At 46.0% G+C, this 22,649-nt stretch overlaps 2 protein-coding genes across 2 annotated transcripts in view; one reads left to right on the forward strand and one right to left on the reverse strand.

Moving 5' to 3' along the window:
• The window catches only part of INSYN2B (inhibitory synaptic factor family member 2B), a 123,859-nt gene extending 101,806 nt beyond the window's left edge, over positions 1 to 22,053 (reverse strand). Inside the window, exon 1 of the mRNA XM_019982944.2 lies at positions 21,842 to 22,053. The gene's annotated coding sequence lies outside the window, so the exon portion shown is untranslated. The remainder of the gene's footprint in view (positions 1 to 21,841) is intronic.
• The window catches only part of DOCK2 (dedicator of cytokinesis 2), a 458,208-nt gene that overhangs the window by 323,189 nt on the left and 112,370 nt on the right, over positions 1 to 22,649 (forward strand). The gene's annotated exons all lie outside the window — the stretch shown is intronic.

Consider the following 22,649-nt stretch of genomic DNA (forward strand, 5'->3'; position numbering starts at 1 on the left):
CTCTTTCACTGCTGATGGAGCAGCAGAGGCAGTGCCCTAAGATACTGGGGAACATATGGAAACCTCTTAGGTTTTCTGGGCTCCCACAGTGACCTGGCCTTGTGGGGTGAAGGGCTGGTCATGTTTGTTCCAGGTCTGGCTGGACTCCAGTTAGTCCTGCTGTCTTCCTTGCCCCCTTGACTCCCCCTGCTCACAGCCATTTATTATTTCCTCAAACAGGCCAGCTTATAGAGACACACCGAGTTAAGCAGTAGAAGGGAAGGTTTCCACTGCAGTGTCCATCCTGAGTGACCACAGTACCAGGAGAGGCCTTGCCCTCTCACCTTTGCTGGGACACTGTGTGCTATGCTCTTGAAAATTAGCGTGGTGCAGGCACATTTACAGTTCACCCGGTGGGCGCTCTCTCCCTGAATGGGCAGAGGGGCATGCGCACGGGAAGCTGGTGTCCACACGCACACAGAGGGACAGAGCTTGGTCCTTGTTCAGCTCGGTCATCTGCCCTCACAGCAGGGAAGAAGGAGTCCTGCTCAGTGGACATACAGATAATCTGGAAACTCTGCTTGACAGGAATGGCCCCTGCCCCCTCACACCTTCCTGTCGTTACCGAGACGCCTGTGAGACTGTTAGGTGCCTGTACTGTCTTCACCTTCCTTTGCCAGGCGGAGCTTGGATTTGGGAGACAATTAAGAGTCCCAGAGATGGGCAAACAGAATATCTGAAAAACCCACCATCCGAATAACAGGGCTGAGGATTAAGAATGTTCTCCCTGGAATCCTGACGTGCTTATCTAAACTGTAGCTTCCCATATGCACCCAGGGTGACTGTTCTCGTCTTCTATCCCACCACCCCTTCCTTCTGATTATTAAACTAGAGGATATTGTTCCTTTTTTTGTATGAATTTGCAGCATGTGGTTTAAATATTCATTTTATAAGAACAATGTCACATTTAAAGATTCAACATTAGGCATAGAGCTCTCTTAAAGATTGCTAAATAAGTATTAAAGCCGGGGTAGGGGGGAACTGCTGTGCCATCAATGCCCAGCAACAGAGAGCCCATTTACGCAGAAGGGGCTGTCATTTGTCAGCTACCAGTCAACCTCATAATTGACTCAGGCTAAAGGGTTTGCACCTTTTCACACTTCTCTATTTTGCCAAAAACACTTAAGACAGTCGGGAAACTATATAGCATGCTATGCGTCCCTCAGATGATTGTGTTTTATCAGCATGACCAGCTCATAGTAGATTTGGTCAAGAATGATACTAAGTTACCAGAATCCAGATCAAATAGATTCCATTAATAAAATTCTGATTTCCAAAGTATTTCAGCCTAGGACTGGGCAGAAACAACATGTGAAAATTTAAGTAGCATTGCAGAATATTTCAGTGAGTAGGGGAGGGTCTGTATGAAAACTTTAACTTCTCAGTATATTTTAGGGGAAGCAGATGATCGTTCTCCAGAAGTGGTTCAGTGTCTGAGTGACGTTCAGTGTGTGTCTGATGTGATAAAAAAAGAAGTTTATGTCCCAACATAAGAAAGAACTTTCTAGCAGTTCTAACTGTCCACAGGGGAGGGATACCTGATTGGGTGGACCTTTCTCTCTTTCTGGAGTTACTCAAGCAGAGGTCACTGGGTCTCTTACGGGGGCTCCTTCATGAGGGTGAGGGCTGGACTAGATGACCTCTGAGTCCTTCCAGTTCTGAGATCCTCTGACTTTACATTTTTCACTTGTGGTCAGGGATTTATTAGCAAGTACTATCCTAGTTGTGCTTCCTGCATCTTAAGATTCATCCTAGATCTAAAAAGACCAAGAAAGACTTGATCAGACTTTCTGTTTGTCCTGCTCTTGTTTTCCCATCTCCAGTTCTCTCCATTGTCTCCCAAAGTAGGGAGATTAGGTAGAATACTCAGAGGGGAAAATAGGAACTAGACTTATGGCAAAGATTTGACTTGGAAGAGAGAATACAGCATCTCAGGGAGCAAGATGTTTGGAAGGAGGGCAAATAATTTTTTGGTTTCTATTGAGGTCCAGGTAAGAGTAAGTGAGGTTAAGTTATATTAAACTAACATAAAGCCAGATCATCCAAAGGCAGCGTGTCGTAGTCCATGCTATCAGTCTCTCAAAGAATAGCTTTTATTTAGTGTGTATGTGAGAACAGTCAGGTGGAGCTGCCTTTGTTGCTTTAGTGAAACTGATTAAGCTAAGGTCTACTCTGCTTCTGTAAGTCCTTTTAAAAGGACCATGACAAATTCCTGCCAGTGGAGAAAATAACATGGTTCCTACAGAAAGACATACTTGCCTTCAGTGTCACAAAATTAAAACTGTGTAAATTGATGTCTTTCCTTTTTTTTCTACCTTAACTGTCAGAGACCTCAGAGCCACATCCTTGAGTATTTACATCTGCTTAGTGATGGTGCCTTGAAAATCACTATCTCTGCTTCTTACAATAAATGAACTCACTTCACAGCATTGATCTTATACTTTAATGTCATTCATCGCACATCTTTTGGGAAGTGAGTAGGCCAAAATCTCATATATTCAAAATGAAAAAAAATAAAAGGGAGACATTATCAATTGAAAAGGAACAAGAAGTCCTAAGATAGGTTTTTAAGACGGATTGAAGAATTTGTCACTGAAGACGACCAGTGATGGAGGGTGAGTCATTGTGTTCAACATTCTTGGTCATCATCTCATCATTCACTTCTCCTAGTCTTGTGCAATATTTAAACCTCTGCAACTGTTATCAGATATCCCAATGCATTAATTGGTATTTGATGGTAATGAGAGCTGGTTTAGGTTGACCAGTAGTCTGTCTGGAATTTCCTGATGGAAAGTTCAGTCATATTTCTTGCAACTGTTTTTGGCCCTAGGATGTGGATCAATAAATAGAAGCCCCCTGAGGGCAGGGAATAAATAATTTTCATCACTGATTTCTCTACTGCTAGCATAAAGGCTTTCAGATTTCTAGTGTTTGTGATGGTTTGTTGAATTAAATTAAAATGAATTGAATATAATTGAAATGACTTCAACTGCACTGAGGAAGAGTAAATTGAATTGTCTAGTCTTGCTTTACATCAGGCCAATGTCTCACCTTTGTTAGCTAATCAACTCTACCAACAGAGCAAGGGTAAGCATAGCATGCTGAGCATAATGTTGAGAATTTAAACATGCTCTAATCTAAAAAGCATTTATTGTGCACCTCTTGTATTCTGGTATTCAGGTACTGTGTTGGTACTGGAAAGACAGTGGTGAACTGGGTAGATATTGTCCCTGCCCTCAAGAAGCTCCACCTAGGAAAGGACACAGATATTAAATAAGTCATTGCATACATAAATACCTAATTAAGAATTGTGACAAGTGCTGAGAAGGAAAAAGGTATTAATTTTTGTTAAGAAGGATAAAATGAAGAACAAGCTAATTTTTACAGCTTAGAGAAAGCCAGTGTGTCTGAGCAGAGCAGTAGGAAATGGACCCAAAGAAAGGAGTTCAGGCTTTATTGTGCCTAAGTCTAGACACGAATAATGAGACTTGGAGTTGTTGTTGTTGGTTGTTTGTTTGGTTTTTTTTTCATTTACGAATTGAAGTTTTTAAAATGCAGCTTCCTGAAAGCAAGGAAGCAAGATTGAAAGCAGATACCAGTTAGGAGGTGTTGCTATAGTGTAAGAAGATATGGTGGTGGATTGAAGTGGGGTAGAGAGAAATAGAGAGTCTAGCCAAATATGTCATAGGTAGAATTGGAAAGAACTTGTCTGAAAATTGGACGTGGCCAGGAAGAGAGATAGTCAGAGATGCATGAAGCTATCCATAAAGGTAACTGGGAAAACGGAGAGGCTATTTCTTAAAATAAGGAAGGGGATCAGACTTCAGGTGAGTGAAGAGGTTTAGATCAAGCAGTCAAGTTGAGCCTCTTGACTTTGAGATGCCTGTAAAATATCCACCTGAGGTTGTCAAATAGGCAATTGTGTATACAGAATCATTCTGTAAATACTGAAAACCTAATCTGTGTCGGGCACTGGAGACGGCGTAATGCAAAGATGTATGTAGGTCATGATCTCTGACCTCTTAAATCTAGGAACTTAAAAATGACTTAAAATGACACAGTATAAAATAGTGCAATAGAGGGTTGGAAATGATTTTCAAAAACATCAAAGAAAGAAAGAAATAGGGCTGTATGAAGTGAGAAGAGAAGGAAAGAGCTTTCCGCTGAGGTAGTGTAGTGGACAGTGGATATCAAAGGAGAAGTCAGAGTGCGGAGAGAGGGCGTGGGGGCCAGACTGAGGACGAGGAAGACTTCTCATCACCAAGAACAGAGAAAGTATTAGTGCCACAGCTACCTGGGGGTGCTCCACGACCATGACCTCCCAGGTGAGGGCTGGGAGGCGGGAGGGTACTAGATCCTGAGCTCCTGATGGCTTAAACCCAAGGGTGTGAGAATTGACATTGAGGTAGTTAAATGAGGGTCTGGAGAGAACCCACCCACCATGAAGAAGCCAAGTAATGAGGATATTGGCTTGATTTGCTCTAGAGAAACTGCTCCTCTAGAAGCAAAGAGAACAGAAGCAGAAATTTGAGCTGTCCAGCCTCTTCCCCTGGATGCCCCTGCAACATCTGTATTGCAATATAAATCGTCCCACCCCTTTGTTTTATGCTGTCTTTGCCTAGAGAGAGTTTGAGAAGGACTGAGAATGGTCTTCCAGGAAGTGCCGCCTTAAATTTGTCCAGGTACAGTGGGTATAAATTTATATCGATGAACTGTTATGAGATAGAAGATGATCATCCCCTGGTTTTCTCTAAATGAATGTGCATCTCACCTGGGCAGCCCTGACCTGACTTAGCATTGACAGTGACTCAGACTCAGCTCCCTCCTTGGGGTCTTCAGCCTCACTGAGCACCTGTGGAGACCCCAGTGGTCCTCGTGTGCCTGCTTGCTGCTGTGGAGGCCATTGCTCATCCATGTCCCTAGAGTGGGAAGCTGTTCCGGGTCAGTCCTGCTGGGGCCATGGGTCTAGCCACCAAGGGCGCAGCCAAGGGCAGGAGTTACTGACACCTGCTCTTCAGAACCTCAGTTCACCACCTTGCTCCTGGTCCCAGCAGTCTTTTCACCATCTTCTCCCTCTCTTTCTGCCTTCTCCTCCCTCTCAGCATCATGTGTCCCTCTTCCTTTCTCCTGATGTCAGTTGCTCACTGGAGCAAACTTGTGAGTTTGCTTGGCCCAAAACCCTCTAAGGCAGCAGTTCTCCCGTCAGAGCCCCCTGGAAAGCGTGTTAAACACAGAGCCCAGGGCCCACTCCCAGGGTTCTGATTCATCAGGTCTGGGGTGGAACCTGAGAATATGCATTTCAAGCAAGGTCCCAGGTGACGCTCAGGAGTCTGGTCCACACTGTAATAGCATCGTTCCAAATGGAGAAAACAAAATTCCTAGCTTCCCATCCCTACAAAAATGCAGGCATAGGGAAGGGGTAAGGTATGGAAAATTACAGGACTGTTGAAACACAAATAAATATTTCCATTCATTTCCATGCCATCCACCATCTCCTGTTGAATGATAAAATTATATTGACCAAAACATGATTTAGATGCAGATTTTTGGCAACTCTTCTGTTTGGTGAGAAAGGCCAAGGGGAGTTCCATTATATCTCTTATCTCCGATGACCACAGGCCTGTCCTCATTCACAACTCCTCCTTGGCCTGGAGCTCAGGACCCCTGATGTGGGACTCCCAGCCTCTATTCCTCATCAGACAGTTTTCTGAAAGTTGCTCCCTTCTACTCACAAGCTCCGACAATGATTTTTCTTTCTGTTGCCTGGACTTGTTGAGAAGCCTGGCGTCTGCAGAATGCATTTGCAAGTGAAATGTCTGAGTGACCTGAGAGAGGCCCGGGAGAGGGGCAACTGGCTGTGGTGGACTGTGTCAGAGAAGCAGCCTGCAGGAGCTTTCCGCCCTCTGGCCAGCTCCTCTGCTGGGACTAGGAACCCCGCATACCGCACCGCTGCCCGCAGGGCCTCCTGCAGCCGCCCCCACAGCACCTGCGGCGGGGGCTGCCCTTGAAAGGGCCTGGTCAGCCCTGTTGAGGCAGAAGCTGCCCCTTGTGCTGCATCTTGCCATGGCAGTGGTGCAGAGTGGTGAGGCTGGGGCCAGCCTGTCTTGCCGTGGCAGTGGTGCAGAGTGGTGAGGCTGGGGCCAGCCTGCCTTGTCGGCGCCACATACTAGCTGAGTGTCGTTCTGCACAAGCCGCTTATCCTCTCTGTGCCAGTTTCCTCGTTGGTGTAAGGTGTGTGAGTGTGTGTGCATGCTAAGTCACTTCAGTCATGCCCGACTCTTTGTGACCCTGTGGACTGTACCCTGCCAGGCTCTTCTGTCCACGGGATTCTCCAGGCAAGAATACTGGAGTGGGTTGCCATGCCCTTTTCCAGGGGATCTTCCTGATCCAGGGATCAAACCTGTGTCTCTTACATCTCCTGCATTGTCAGGTGGGTTCTTTATCACTAGCGCCATTTGGGAAGCCCTTGTATAATCAGATCATATTAATAATAGCATCTAACCTCAGTTGTTTTGAGGATTCAATGAGATAATACCTGTAAATTGCTTAACTTGTGTCTGCCACGTAACAAGTGTATAAATAAAGGGGAGCCTTCATCAGTCATTACTATTATCCTGTCCTAGAATATTGGGGCTCGTGTCTTAATTTCCCTCCTGAGAGCAGGAGCCAGGTCTGATTCTTCTTTGCATCCATTCGTTGTATTGCCAAATATCTGGCGAAGCCCTACTGTGTGCCGGTCACTGGGTGAAAGGCCCAGTGTCTGGCCGTGCACATGGTGTGCAAGTGTTGATGAATGAAAGGGGAGGGTTGATGGAAGGTGCAAATGTACAAAAGAGACATTTTATTGAGTGGCAGCGAGTGCTAGAGCTGTGCTTCTCAAACTTCAGTGGGCCTACTACCCGCCTGGAAATCTTAGAATCAGATTCTAATTCATCGAGTCTAGACTGGGACCTGTGACTCCTCATTTCTTCACAAGTTTCCAGGTGACCATGATGTCGCCTGTCGACGGACCACACTTTGAACAGCAAGGCACTAGGTTCCCATAATTATCTCTTATTGCTTGCAAAAGCCTTAGGAGTTTAGAAATGAGGAAAAGTAACTTCATAGGAACTGAGTAATTGTTTGAGACAACTGGCCAGTCTGCAGTCAGAGTGGCTTGCTTTATTTTTGTCTATTGAGTTACCCTGACTCCCTATGGGTGTTGATTCCTAAAGTTTACTGTACATTTAGAATTGCCCCAGAATATTTATATTTAATATTTATTTATATTTATATTGCCCAAGGTGTGGACAAGTAGATAGCAGGTAATTCTAGTGTGCAGCAAAATTTAAACCTCATCCAAGGAATAAGGAAGGAAGGGGATTTATTTTGCAATCTCTCTAATTTTAGGTATCAATCGTAGGCTTTCATGATTGTCTGTGAAGGTTAAGAAATTCATCCAAGATCACCACACTCACTGATGGCAAAGTTAGGACTAGAATTTCAGCCTCTTGGCTTCCACTTTCCATGCGTCCCCTTGTTCTGACCGGCTGCAAAGGTGACAGCCTGCATGGTTCCAGTTCCAGAGGAAGATGTGTTCACTGGAGAGCCATCTTCATGCTCCTTGGTAGAGGAGCCAGAACCTCAAGACTGGAGACCTGGGGGCCCTGAACATCACCTGACCTCACAGGCCAGGGAAGCTTTCCTTGACGACACGCTACCCATCTCTACGTAGCACGGGGCAGAGTGGCCTCCCAGGTGGCACAAGTGGTAAAGAACCCGCCTGCCAAAGAGGAGACAAAAGAGACGCGGGTTCCATCCCTGGGGTGGGAAGACTCTCTGGAGAAGGGAATGGCTACTCACTCCAGTATCCTTGCCTGGGAAATCCCATAGACACAGGAATCTGGCGGGCTGCATGGGGTTGGGCATGACAGCACACACACACAGGCGGGACAGATCTGGCTTTGAAACTGCAAGGACTTTAAAATTCCAAAATGAAATATGTAATCCCACGCAGGTAGAAGCATAGTTGTGGTTTGATGCAGTGTAATAAACATTTATTGTCTTAATCATGCCACAGTGTCAGTTTTGTTGAATGCTTTGTCTGAAGGATATAGGGGCTATCAGTATGTGCACGTGGCCTTTTGTGGGGGCTGTGTTACACGACTTAGAGTTGGAAAGCCCAACTATTGGGTGATTCTGTTTAGCCACCTTAGAACCACTGATAAGCTGGCCAAATGAGGGTGCCTGTGTTCTTCACTGTGCCCATTTACTGAGCACTTATGCTGTGAGCAGTACTGCAGCAGCCACTTGAGGAGTGTAATTACACTTAATCCACACAATATCCCAAGAAGCCAGCATTTCCTGGAGGCCTACATAGCTCATACTTGGAAAACCAGGGTACAAATTCAGCTGTGGCTGACTCTAAGGCACCATACTCAGAGGCGAAGGAGTTGATTCCCTAGCCTGGATTCACAGATGAAGACCAGAGAGGAAAAGGAGCCTGCCCTAGGGCACACAGGAAGCAAACGCCAGGGCTGGAGCTGAGACCAGGGTCTCCTAACTCTGGGTCCAGCGTTGTTTTCTACTATATCTGTGGACAGGAGGCTGGAAAGAACACTGGGACTGCAGAATCTTCCCCCTCAGGCTCAAGCCATCACACTTGAGTGTGATGTGAACAAACTACTTTCCGTGACAGACTTTAGTCCAGTTCCCTCAAGGGACCCATTTGATTAGAAGAGAGGTCTTTACCTATCTGTGTTTCCCCTCAAAGCAGACCTAAATAAGCAGTGCCGTTTAGGTACCTTCCCAATCCATGTCTTCCATCTGAGACCATATATTCATTCATTGAGCAAACGTTTTTTGAGTACCCATGTACAAGTGAGTAAATGTTAGTCCCTCAGTTATGTCCAACTCTTTGCGACCCCTTGGACTATAGCCTGCAAGGCTCCTCTGTCCATGGAATTCTCCAGGCAAGAATACTGGAGTGCTGGTAGCCAGTCCCTTCTCCAGGGGGTCTTCCCAACCCAAGGATCAATCCCAGGTCTCCTGCATTACAGGTAGATTCTTTGCCCTCTGAGCCACCAGGGAAGTCCAGGCACTATATTGCAGATGAAGATATAAGAATAAAGTAGGACCCTACCCCAGTCTCTGTCTTCACTGTCTTAAACAGAGATAGACAGATGAGGAGAGGGCTCCCCAAAACTCTGACCAGTGCCATCAGAGTGATGATTCCAGGGCATGAGAGCTCAGAAAGGGACCTCCAACCCAGCGGGGGCTGCAGAGAATCACAAAAGCATTTCTGGAGGAAGAGATTTCAAATATGAGAATACGAAGTTCAGTAGAAGTGATGAGGCAAATTGTGTGTGTGTGTGTGTGTGTGTGTGTGTGTGTGTGTGCACATGCTGAGGCTGGAATCAAGACCAATTCTGTGTGGCCTGATAGTAGAGTTTAAAGGAGCGAGTAGGAAGAGGGGAAGAAATTAAGCTGAAAGGGGTCAATCATGCAGGGAATAGCACCCTGTGCTAAGAGGTTTGAATTTGTATTCCAAGAGTCAGTAGGGTCTGTTGAAGGTTTTAAGTGGGAGTGAGAGTTGGTCTCATTTCTGTTTCAGTAAGATCACATTCTGACTGCAAAATGGAGACTAGAGGGGGCAAAGCCAGAGGCGGGGGACCGCATATGGTGCTGCTGCGATAATCCAGGTGGTGATAATAGGATAGTTTCAATCAGGCAGTGAGACCGGTGGCAGAGAAATGAATGCATTCAAGACAAATGTCTGATCTCCAGGGCTCTGTGATTTATGGACTGGGGGGTAGAGGTGGGGTGGAGAGCAGAATCAAGGACTAGGGCTGGAGTGTCTTCTTGAGCTAGTGGGTGGTTCGGAGACAGAGTGCATAAGGAGGAGGAAGAGGAGTCTGAGAAAGGAAGACAGTGTTGACATGTTTACTATGAGCTGCCCACAGCGTGTCCCAGGGGAAATGTTCAGTATGAAGCTAGACTGCTGGAATTCTCTTTATTTATCAAAAGTGACCCTAAAGCTGTCAGAGGTTTGTAATCTTATGATCTTATGAGAAACGACCAAAAGAATGACAGCTTGACCCCAATCATAGACTGGTTGTTCTATCTCATAATACGGCTCAGGGCAGTCAGCTAACACAACAGAGGCCCTGTGGGCCCTGGCCAGCTAAGAAGACGTTTGTCTTTAAAATCACAGCAAGTGGGAGTCCTCCTGTCTTCTTGATGGGAGTTCACTCACTCACTCACTCACCCATTTGGGAAGGCTTTAACTGAGCACTTTCTATGTGCCAGGCATCATAGAGGGTACAGGATATGGAAGAAGGTCCTTGCCTTTCAGTGTCTCCAGGGCTAGTGGAGAACACAGATGCCTGGGTATATGATTACAATTCCCTGTTATAGGCAGGAGGAGAGTTGTATATCAGTGCTCAGGAGACCCAGATGTTCTTGGACTTTGGAATGCTAAATATCACCATGGGATGGTTTCCAGTTTTCATTTAGGTGAATAACTCATAACCACAAAGTTGGACTTCAAAGTAAGTTTTACAGTTTTTACTTTTTTTTTGTCTTGTCACAATTCTGATTCTCTCTGTGTCCTTAGGAAAAGTCGTCCCCAGGTTCTACTCACTTGATGCTGTATTAACGGCAGTGAGGACAATGAAAGGAGAAGATTTGAGTGTTATTGGAGCAGAGAGAGGAAGTGCCTGGTTCTGTCTGTACAGAAAAGCATCAGGATTCCTGGAGGAGGGGATGGCATGTGTATAAGTCTTTAAAAATGAGTTAGACTTCATGGTATATAAAAGAAGGCATCCTTCGCTTGGGGAAACACCAGGAGAGTGAAGAGAAGTTTAGAGTAAATGGCACGGAAGTGGGAAAGAGAGGCAAGGAAAGAAACAGGATTCATATGGTGGGGAGACTTGAATGTCATTTTGAGGAGGCAGGAGGGGGTCATGAAGGAAGCAGCAGGGAAGAGGCCTTACCTGCAAGTGTCCACATGACCCAGGCAGGTATATAAAAGAGGAACGAGGTAGGATGTTTGCCAGGGACTGAGAAGTTTCCTGGGACACAGGATTTTCTGTGCTAAAACTGGGAAAGTCCTGGGCAAACCAGGATGAGTTGGTCACTCTTGAATGAGGCCAGGCTGTGGCTACCTGGAAAGCGCTTACCCACCCCCACACCCCAACCCCTTCCCACTTCAGGAGGCAGCTCCCAGCGTTGCCATGTGGGAATGCACAATGCAGAATGGCTATCTTTGAATCTGCCGAATACCCAAGAGAAGCTGAAAATCCACAACTTATACTATAATAGCTTCTAGTTTTAAAATGTTGACAACAAGTCAGTTGTTCTTAAAACACCTTTCCAGCCAAACAAGTCATTTCTGTGAGCTACACAAGGCCTGTGGGCTGTGTGTTAGAGGATCTCAGGGCCAAGTGACGTTAGCAAGGCCCCCACATCCACCCCTGTTCCTGCCCTGAGGCCACTTCAATGCACAGACAATTTTCATTACACAGAGTGACTTCAGTGATCAATCTTTTGGTTTTTAATTTGATGTTCTTAACCATATTTGGATGCTGGGCACAGAATGTAATAGATCAAAGTAGGGATGAACAGTGGTAATAGAGACACCCGTTCAATTTTTTTGAAAGATGAAATTAGTGCTCAATAGCTTGTTCTTCCCCAAAGTGGTGAAGAAGTTAAAGAAAAATGCGTATCTCAAACATCAGCCTTGGCTGAGGTCTATTTATTCGGGAATCAGTACAACCCCTTGGCTGAGATAAAAGTGGGAACGAACAGTCATTTTATTTGTGGGAAACTTGGAGACTCAAGGGCTAATGTTTGGAGGTGGTAGGTGATGATACAGTTGATTCAGCACTGTGGTCAGAACCAGCTCTGCCACTTCCAGAGGCTGTGTGGCGTTGGGGAAACCACCTAACCTCTCTGGTCCATGGCTTTGCTGTTTGTGCTGCAAGGAGGCTGCTTACAAAGACTCCCAAGAATCACCCTTCTCATCAACTCTCTTAATTCTAAGTTTTGACTTCAATTAGACTTTTGCTAGGATTTTTCCAGGCCTACCAGGGTGAAAGAGTCAGCAGGGGTTTTAAAGAACAAATCAGTCCAGAAAACTGTGACATCTTTTTTCTTTTCTGGATGGAGTTAGTAGATGTGGGGCTGTAGTAAGTTGATCTGATATCTGGGTGCCACCAGGCCAGCTCTCTGGTTGGCATTTTTCAGTGGGCCCCTTGATTTTTAATTGGGTGTGGCGCAGAACACAGGGATGGGAGATGTGTGCAGGAGGCAAGTGTCAGAGGCAGGGGCTCCGTGGCCAGGGAGCCTCCTGTTCCCAGTAAGGGGAGGGCTGGCAGGTGGGGGAGGACCTGCATTCATGCCAAGCTGCAGTGTCACCTTTATTAATGATGACAGGAGAGGGAGTCAGCAGGCAGCTAATGCGGACTGCGGAGGATGGTAATTGGAAGTTGTTGTTACCATTCCAAAGGACAGGGAAGTGGAAGTGGGACAAATGGGAATTTAAGAGGAGTGAGATGAGCAAAGGGAAAGAATGGAAAAAAAAAAAAAAAAAGAGTATGATGTCATTTGGAAAATTGCAAACCAATAAATCAATGAGGTATCATTCCTAAGACCGAGAGGAAACTGCCTGAGGAGGAGCCAGCCAGCCGGGGAGCTGGGGGCTGACAGGAAGCGGAGGGTCAGTAGGCAGGGCAGTGTCCGCATCCCCGTCAGGGGGTCAGCTGGAACATGAGCCCCAGGAATGGACTTCTACTCCCTTCCGTCCCCTCCTCCTTGAGGTTTTCTTTTGTTTTGTCTCTTGTGTGAATAACATCAGAAGGAATGCTCTATCCAAAAGGGCTTTACAGGAGCTTATTAATGTGAACCTATAGAGTCAGCTTTTCAAAAATTTTCTCTGAGTTCAGCTTCGTAGGATTTTTTTCATCATTGGGATCAGCTTTGTAGAAGCCAGAGCATGATAATTCTGCCAGTTTTTACTGTTAACAAATGAAATAGTCCTCCCTCTATAGAAATAAAGAGCAAGGACTTTGGGTAGCCTTCTTTAGTTCTCAAGACCTTGTCAGCAGAGCTGGCCTGAAGGCAGCCCAGTAGGCAGATGCCTGCATGACATCCCATTCCCAACAGATCGAGATTCAAAGCCCTCAGCCTGGCTTTTAAGGTCCTTCCAGTCTGCCCCTCCACATATCTCCTGGAATCTCTCTCTGTGAACCTCTGTTGTACCAAAGGACTTTGCTTGTTTTCACCTCTGCTTCTCTGCTCCCAGTGTTCCATGTCAAAGTGGAACACGGAACACTCAGCACATGTAATAATACTATCCCTCCCCCTCCCTTGACTAGAGCAGACATCACTAATCGATTGCCGCACTCTTTACTGCTGAGCTACGACTTGGCATTCGAATGGTTCTTCTCACAGATCTTTAGGCAGTTACCACCAATCAAATTAATCAAATCATGAAATGAAATGTTTTCCTATTGCAATCGTCCTTTCCCATTTGCCTCATCTTTTTCACTCCTGTCATTCTTCAAATCCCACACGCTCTGTGAAACTTCTCCTGAGCATTCCTAACTACAAAGGTTATTCCCACTTCTTAAACGCCTAGAGAAAACTAGAGCTCTCGTTTGCATGTCATTCAGCACTGTCACGGGTGTCTCTCTGCAGATCAGAGTTTCTCGTTTCCGCACTGGTGACATTTGGGGCTGGGTCATTCTCTGTTGTTAGGGCTGAACTGTGAATTATAGGATGTTTGGCAGCCTTTCTAGCCTTTATGCAGTACATGTCAACCTCCCCCCTCCCTCTGTATGACAGACAGAAGTGTTTCCAGATGTTGTTAAATGCCCTCTGGGGGACAAAATTGCCTCCAGGCTAGAACTACTGTATTAGAGAGACAGGGGGAGAGAGAGAAAAGGAAGAAGGAGGAGGAGAAAGAAGAGGAGAAAAAACACTAAAGGGAAAAAAGAAGAAAAAGAATCTTCCCTCTGAGTCTGAGACTTGCAGGGTAAGACCCATGATCATATCTGATATAGTTCCTTACACATAGTAGGTGCTGAGTAAGTATTTGCTAATTGATTGACTAACTGGGAGTGAGGAGTTGTTCAGGAAGGGGAAAACCCTCCACTAGTGTGGACTGACACACCAGGGGTGTGTCTTTGCTTCAGTTATGCACTGCTGAGTCGGGCAGTATGAAGAGCTTGCACAGAGGCCGCCTCAGCACACACCTGATGGTCTTTGTCAGACCACATAGCTGAGTGTGCAGGGGCAGCTGGCCCTGTGGGGAGGTGCCAGGAGAGACCCAGTTGAAAAGTTGAGCTTGAAGTTTAGAACACGATGTGTGAGACCTTCTTCACGTGTCTTCACTTGTCGTCATTCCTCATGAAGGAAACAGGAGGGGTCAGCTAAAGACACCATTTACTGCACAGAGTAACTGTCCCTCCTGAAACCTCTTTTGCTTGGCCGGCTGTGACTGTGAGCACACTGTCTGCCTGATCTCCGCTCCTTGAAACCGGGAGTCTCTGTGCAGGGAAACAGAGGGCATGGCGAGCTCGTATCAGTCATCACCCACAGTGCAGCTCCCCAGGTCCACAGGGAGGCTTAGATCATCCTCCAGGAGTCACCCAGAAGCTAAGTCCACACTGCCCCAGCTGACCAACTCACTATTCCTGGAGAACCACAAACAGGGCTGAGGCTGAGCTCTGCAGGAAGGCTTTCTGAGTTCCTCTGGTGTTGCCAGTATCCACAGGGGCCTGCTGCACCCACGTTCCACCACATCCTCACAGCAGTCCTATAGTCAGCACTGTCATCCCCATTTCAGAGACCAGAGAACTGAGGCTCCAAGAGGTAAAGCAACTTGTCCAAAGATCCAGAGCATGTTGAAGAGAGCGGGCATTTGATCCCAGTACTTAGTATATCGTGCATTCCAGGAAAGCTGCTTCTATGAGAAACCGCATGCATTTCCTAATATTTGGTATTGGCATTTCTTACTGAACCCTTCTTGGCCTTCAAAACCCCAAGTAATGTAGAAAATGAAGGGGTTATCCTCAATTGAACCTAAAATCATGGAGACTTATAAGCCATAGGGCAAAGTCATTAGAGGGCTGGTCTTGTTTACATAAATATGTGACAACGCTTACCAGTTAGTCTATCTGCCTATGTAATCTGCCAGCCTAGCTCCATCCATCCATCTCTCCACCCACCCTTCTATTTCTGTTAAGGCACAAGAGATTCTAGAATATCCTTAACATTTAGATGTTTATTGGATTGAAATGAATATTGAATATTCTTAATATTCAAGGTTAGGGCTTCCCAGGTAGCCCTAGTGGTAAAGAATCTGCCTGTCAATGCAGGAGACACAGGAGACACATTTGATCCCTGGGTCAGGAAGCTCCTCTGGAGAAGGAAATGGCAACCAACTCCGGTATTCTTGTTGGAAAATTCTACAGACAGAGGATCCTGGTGGGTTCCCATCTGTGGGGTCACAAAGAGTCTAACATGACTGAGCACACGCACACACACAATATTCAAGGTTAGGCAGGAGGCCTGGTGGAGTGAAATATCATGTACTTCCTTCTTCATGATACTTGGAGGTATTGCTTTTCATATTGATAAGATGATATAATGATTATAAAACAATATTCTGGAATTAAGCTGAGCCAGCCAAGTCATGTCACCACCCTGCTCCTTGATTTCCTCATCTGTAAAGTACACGTCGTTTTACCAACTTTGATTGCATATTGGGAGGATTCAATGAAATAAGGCACACACGGTGCTTGGCCTATAGTATGCACTCAGTAACTGGCAGCTGCTGTGACAATCGACATATGTTTCAGCTCAGTGTCTGACATAGGAATGTCTGTTCGATACTAATTCTCTCTCCCAGCTCTTTCCTTTCCTGGCCACAATCCTATAAAATGTCCTTACTGATGGATCAACAGAGGGTTGAGCACACTGCCCGACACACACTTAGTCCTTGAAGTTATAGTCATTATTGTTATCCTTCAGCCCACAGTACCTTCTTTATGAGTCATAATATCTTTTTATGACAATTTTTCCTGCTGAAGGTTGACTTTGGTGTCTTATGCAACCTGGATACAAATGTTTGCAGGAGAAGGTGAGAGGCTGCTTAGGGTGCTCATGCATAGCCTGCATGCTGGTGATGCTACTGGCTTTGACTTTTCTCAGGAACATGTGAGGCGAGAACAGTACTGTTCTGTCTAGGACTCAACACAAGCTTTTCTGTGCAGCCCTTCCTGAGGCATTCAGTGTAAAGCTTGGAAGACCATCATTGGTGTGTGTGCTGAGAATAAATCCTTGTTCCTGAAACAATTCCTTTTTCTGTCACATTTGTGAACTTCCCCACCCACATCTCACAGATGTAATTAGAAACATTTAGAAAAATCATCTTGTGTTCAGTTAAAAACGGAGGTGTCCTAAATGATAGCCCCTCTCCTAGCAAGCAGGCTTCTCAACTTCCATGAGCTCGAATGGCTTTCATCATAGACTGGGAGATGCCGGAGCAGGCTCCCTCCCTTTCATTCAGCTATAAATGACAGGGAGACAAACCAGTGAACTTGAAGACAATTGAGATCCACGTAAAACTAGAATTTCACCTGCTGAAGAAAGGCCAAGACGCTGCTATAAAACAGTCATTTAGTGAGAAATGCTTGCTGAGAAGTGGTGAAGCTACCACAAACCAGGAGAGTTGACGTTGAGGGGACGGTCACACCTGGAAACAACTCCAGCGTCTTGGAAGAGTATGAGAAGACACCAAATTGCGTCTTCAAAGGGAGCCTCCTGAAACACACAGAAGCCAGCGGGGGCTTCTTAAAACCCAAATCAGTGGCCTCCCTTTGGCTTCTTAAAACCCAAATCAATGGCACTTAGAAGAAAACCTGGGCCCTTGCCCCTGACCTTCAAGGGCCTTTGGGATGCTTCTCTGACCTCATCTTCTTCTCCTTGCCTTCCCTCACTTTGTACCTTCTGGCCTTCTTTTGGATTCTCCAGCACTCCAAGCACATCTGACCTCAGGGCCTTTGCGTTTGCTACTTAAGTGCCCTGGAATGCTGTTCTGCCAGATTTTTACATCACCAACTCTCATCATTAGATCTCCACTCAAGAGTCAGCTCTCTAAGAGGCCACCTTCATCTCCCCTATTGAAAACAGGTCCCTTCCCATCTCTATCTCATTTCTCTGTACTATTTCATTAGCAGCAGATATCACTGCCTAAAATGACCTCACTTATGTATTCACTGGCTTGTGGTGTTTCCCCATCCCTGACCCTCTGCCTAGTGGGCATGTGAGTTCCTTAAGAACAAATCCCTCGTTATTCTCATTCGTGACTCATGTGTGTCCAAAGCACCTAGAACCATGCCTGGAGCGCAGTAAGTGCCCAAGAAATATCTGTTAAATTTAGGGAAGCGCGAAACCATGACTCACTCTGGCTTAATCAAATACAACTTTAGATGGAATAAGAACAATAATCAGGAGTAGAGCAAACATTCTTTAATTTCTGTCCTCTCCTAAGGCAAAGATGTGCTACACACAACCCTAACTTTTCAGAGTTTGGGGCAGTTATCCCCGTAACGTCCTTTTAAAGATGAGGAATACTGTAAGTTCAGTCTTTCATCTTACAGATATTTATTGAGCCTATGCTATGTGAAAGTTCAGTTCTAGATTCTGGTGGTATAGCAGTGCCTAAAGGACAAAATCCTCTGCCCAGGTGGAGCTGACAGTGATGAGATGAGAAACATCGTGGATTTACAAAAAGAACACAGGTTTTTGAGTCAGAAAGACCCAGATTTTTATCCCTGCCCCATCCTGTTCTAAATATCTATCTAGGCAAACTGCTTGACCTCGAAGCATCTCACCCTCCTCGTTTGTAAAATGGGCATAAAGTTGACCTTTTGAGGCTGTTGCGATGACTCAGTGAGATGACAAAGGTAGAGTCCTAAGCCGGAGGAATGAATGAACAGAATCTGCTTGCCTTCCACCTCCCTTTGTGATAAAACACCTCACGGTATCCTTTGGAAGATGTAAAGTGACCCCACACTACAGAGCCACCTGCACAGGCTGCAATCAAGATCAGAAAGTGTTCATTTCAAAGGAAGAGAGTATGGCCAGTTCAGTCTGCCCTTCAGCCTGGATTCAAAGCCGCTTTGTTACCTCTCCCCACCTGCTCTTCATCAATGAGAAGAGCTCTCTGAGGAGATGCTGTGCCTATGGTTCTGTCTGGCCCTAGTGTTTCTGGAGAGCTGATCATTAATGCCCACAGTGCCAGGCAGGGGTGCACATAGCTAGCTCCAAAGGGTTGCTGTGTTGTACAGACAGAATGTGTCCAGCTGTATCCAGAGTGCACAGCATCTAAGTGGCACCTTCCTGTCTTCCTGTGATGTTGCACTTTGACATGGAGCAGGCTACACAAAACCCCTGGATCTGTGCCCATTAAGAATCTTCTCCCTGAAGGAAGGTGACTTGGTTTACGCTATCACACAGCAGGATTCCTGGGTAACCAAAGAATGTCACTGCACACAAGGAGAGGCTCTTCCGAAAACCAGACAGCTGGAGTACTAAGCTTCCGATGAAAACGGTTACATTTCAGGCTTTTGAACAAAGTGGGCACTTTGTCATTCATCCTATCCTACCTGCCAGCAACTGTCCCCAATAAAAAGAACCTCCCATCATGCACTGCTCAAAGAGGCACACGCTCTATTTACTAAACAGCTTTTCTTTGGACGTGTTGTTGACTAAAGCCATGTTCAGAGTCAAAGGACACTGAGCCACGTGTCCCAAGCTGCGACTGGGAGTGCTTGATGCATCCACAGACAGTCAGGGGTAGCTGGAGTCCTCATTCCATCTGTCCAGGTCAGAAATTTCAGTTAGCCAATCTGCACAGTTTTTCAGGGTCAGAGTCAGAAACAACAGCAATAATACTAATGGCTGATCATTTTGAGGGCTTTCTATGTTTTAAGAGGTTTACACAGATTGATTTAACTCTCACCAAAAATGTATGCAGTAAGAACTGTTTCTATTCCCTTTCACTCTAAGATGCAAGACCCTGCTCAAGGTCACGCGCTTAGTGATAGATAGAGCTGAGATTTGAACTCAGGCGGTCTGGCTCCTAGGTCTCCACCTGATGTTCTACATCGTGGCAGAACCAGATGCAGACTCTTTGGAGAGAACGTTATCCATCCGGCTCACTGCTGCACCTGGGGGCCTAGCGCAGGGCCCAGCACGTAGTGGTTGCTATGACAGACTGCATACACTACTTTCCCCAAAGATTGCTGCAAACTGTAACTCTCAGCTTCCTGACAAATTGCTAAGATGAAGGGGTTTTAGAGTCCTTGTTTTCCTTGACAACATAGCTTCCCACTTCCGGTCCTGGATCTATCACAAAGACCGTACCAATTCCACCCCAAAATCAAATCTGTTATATAACCACATGGCAGACACGCGGGTGAACGGAGACGCAACCTGAGAGCCGTGTTCGGCTACTCTCAGTCTCCAAATGAAAGCGATGGCCCCGTAGGCAAAACTTTGCATCTCCCTCAGCATGCAAACTTTCCTCCCTTGTTTCCTCTCCTTGGCGCTCTGTATTTTATTTTATTTTGGTAGAGCACATTATTTGAAGTTACTATGGCAACGTGTCACCAGCTGGCATCGCATAGTAATGCTGGCATTTAGGTAGCAAGCTCCCGAAGTTGGCTCTTTCCCTCCCTCTGAGATCTCATCACTCCCACCAACCTCAGGTGGGGAGGGGTGCATTTGCATCCGCCATGCCCCTCTCCCCTTGTTTTGTTAGTTCTTCAAGGCAGGGCAGACTGATGGCCTCTTCCTGGCTCACTCAGCCCTGCAGGGTCCTAATCGTGTGTGTAGGTGTGTTTGCTTTAGAAGAGGTTAAATAGATATGTTTGAGTATTGTGCGCCAAAACTATTGGCCTTATCAATAACAGGAGGAGGATGACAATGGTCATATGATGATCACGGTGATGGTTTTTTATGCAAAGGAATAAATTGATTTGGAGAGGGCGACTCTCCTGATCGCAATCACCCAGTATCCCAGTTAATTAATACTAATGACACAATATTGGGTTTCTCATTTTCTCTTGCCATCACACAGCAAAGAGACACTGACTGTTTTCCTTTGGAGCTTCAATTCTCTCCCAGGTGTGCAGGACCTCCCTACTTACTGATGGGGTGAATTAATTAAGAGGATTGAATGTCATGGATCACTGAAGAGGGTTCTATACGGCAAATAAGCCCTGCCACTCAAGGCGTTAAGTAGCCCCTCATCAGCCAAGTGCCGGCAATGATTGCATTTATTTTTACACATTTGACCTAGTTTCAAACCATGTCTCTTCATGCTGTGATTCATTAGCTACATTTTAAGCTACCCCGAATGGAGCTGAGGTGACTCTGCCTGGTTTGTGCCAGCATCTCAGATACAGTTTCTCTCCGGAATTTAATATGCAGTTCCCCCTGCCATTTGGTTTTAAGAAGCAATTTTCTATCCGGTCAGCTGGAATGCTGCTCGGGTATGGGTGAGTGGCTGCCTCACGCCCTGATAGTAAATATCTGTTGACCACAAAATTTCCACCAAGGATGGCAAGAAGGACCTTCTCAGCAGCCTGAACGGCAGGGGGTCCGCCCGCCCCTCTGTCCCCCAGGCTGCCTTCAGGCTTTGCCATGTTGCTGGCAGGGCTGGGAGTCTGGGCTCCAGCACTGTAAAGTTTGAGCAGTGTCAACATCAGGAAGGTCTGAGTTGCTACAGCAAATGCAGTCTGGTCTTCTCCCCCACGCCCAACCCCTACAGCGCTTTCTAAACCTTCAGACATGGTGGATACCGAAGGTCTCAAACTTGTGAAAGGGAAAGAGGACAGGGAGCAAAGAAGCGGCTTGCTGAGCTGAGGGCTCTGCTGAAAAGGGGATACATGTGAGAGAGACACAACGTGATTCTACCATTCTCTCATTGTATGATGAACAGAGGGTTTTGGCTCTTAATTTAAATGACAAAGAGAAGCCTTTACTGAATTTGAACCTGCTGCTGGTGTCTCATGCCATTTCACAAATCAGTCAGTCACATGGGTGTGATTTTGGACAGACTTGATACTAAAGTGGGCTAGACACCATAGCAGTAAAAAAAGGAAAGCTTCCAGTTGGAAGTAAAGCACTGTCATTTCTCATTAACAGCCAAATGCAGGTAACTTGTCCAAACTTCAGTCATAACACACTACAGATCCTGCTGGAAGGCACTCAGCCAGGTTTTTCTATGGGGTAGTTAGAATCAAGAGATGAACAAGCTGGTAAAAGTAATTTTGATGGATCGATGAACTGAGCAAGTCCTTATAAAAAGATAGTGGTTTCTTTCATAAAATAGTCACTCTCTCCAAATGAGACGGCATGGGAATCCCCTTCCCCTTTTATTTTCATTTAAAACGAAGCATGGAAGTTTCTCTAAGGAAGGCTTAAGACAAGTAGCCTTTTCAAGATAATTTCCAGGCACCTTGACCTCTGAGGTTTGTTGCTTGCTTCCCCAACCCCCTTCAAATTCAAATCAAGCCTTTGGAAATAACAAGCATTCCGGATCTGTATCTGTGCATTTGGGGCAGCCTGCAGTTCCGACCATGGTGGATTTTCTCACACACACACACACACACACACACACACACAAGCTCACAATCCCAGGGCTCATTTAAGCCCAAGCTTTAAAAGTAAACTATTGTCCAAGAAATGATAGCATTTGCTCTGAAAGGATGATGGATCACAAAAAATAAAACCTACCCAGATCTCTTACCTTGAAGCAGTGGAATTACCTGCAGAGAATGCCCTTCATTTCTTTGCAAAACGAGCCAGGCTTTGGCCAGCAGCAGAATTACTCCAAAAGAAGAAGTAATAAGTCCTTTATGTTGTAATTTTCACTGTTTATATGCAAGAAGTGTAGTGGGTCTGCTCACGTAGGAATAAATAAAAAGCCGAAAAAACTGCACGGCAGCTACCATGTGAAAAGCAAAGACCTCTAGTGGCCACTGGCTGAATTCTTGGAGGAAGCTCCTCACGGAAGAGATGGAGGGAGTAGAGGAGATACACGCGTGTGTGCCCACCCCCCCGCCACACACACCTCTTACTCGGAAGATCCGTCCCCTCTTGCATCCAGCCTGGCCGGAGGGATAAACAATAATGAACTTGTTTCTTGGTTTCCATGGGACTTGGTGAAGTTAGCAGTGATGGTGGCGTTCTGTCTGGTGTGAAAGGGATGGATAATTTCACAGACTCACCATCACCCGCTGGGGGCCTCAGCAGGCAGAAGGATTGGACTCCAGGGTGGCCAGGGCAGTTGGCCCCAGGGAGAAGGCTCCCGGTCCCAGTGCCCAGCAATGTCACTGATGTTGCTCCTTGCACTCCTGCCAGCTCTGCATGTTTTCTGAACACTTGTGCGTGTGTGTGGTGGTCACCCACAGGCAGCGCTGCCTTCCCCAGTGTGTGACCTGGTCCAGTGCTCAGAAGGGCTGTCTTTAAATTCTGAGGAATTTTTACAAGTAGTTTTCCATTTTCATTTTGTTCTGAGCCCCACAAATTACATAGCTAGTCCTGCTGACTGGGAA

Source organism: Bos indicus, chromosome 20 (genome assembly GCF_029378745.1).
Source record: "Bos indicus isolate NIAB-ARS_2022 breed Sahiwal x Tharparkar chromosome 20, NIAB-ARS_B.indTharparkar_mat_pri_1.0, whole genome shotgun sequence".
In the NCBI taxonomy this organism is placed as follows: Eukaryota; Metazoa; Chordata; class Mammalia; order Artiodactyla; family Bovidae; genus Bos; species Bos indicus.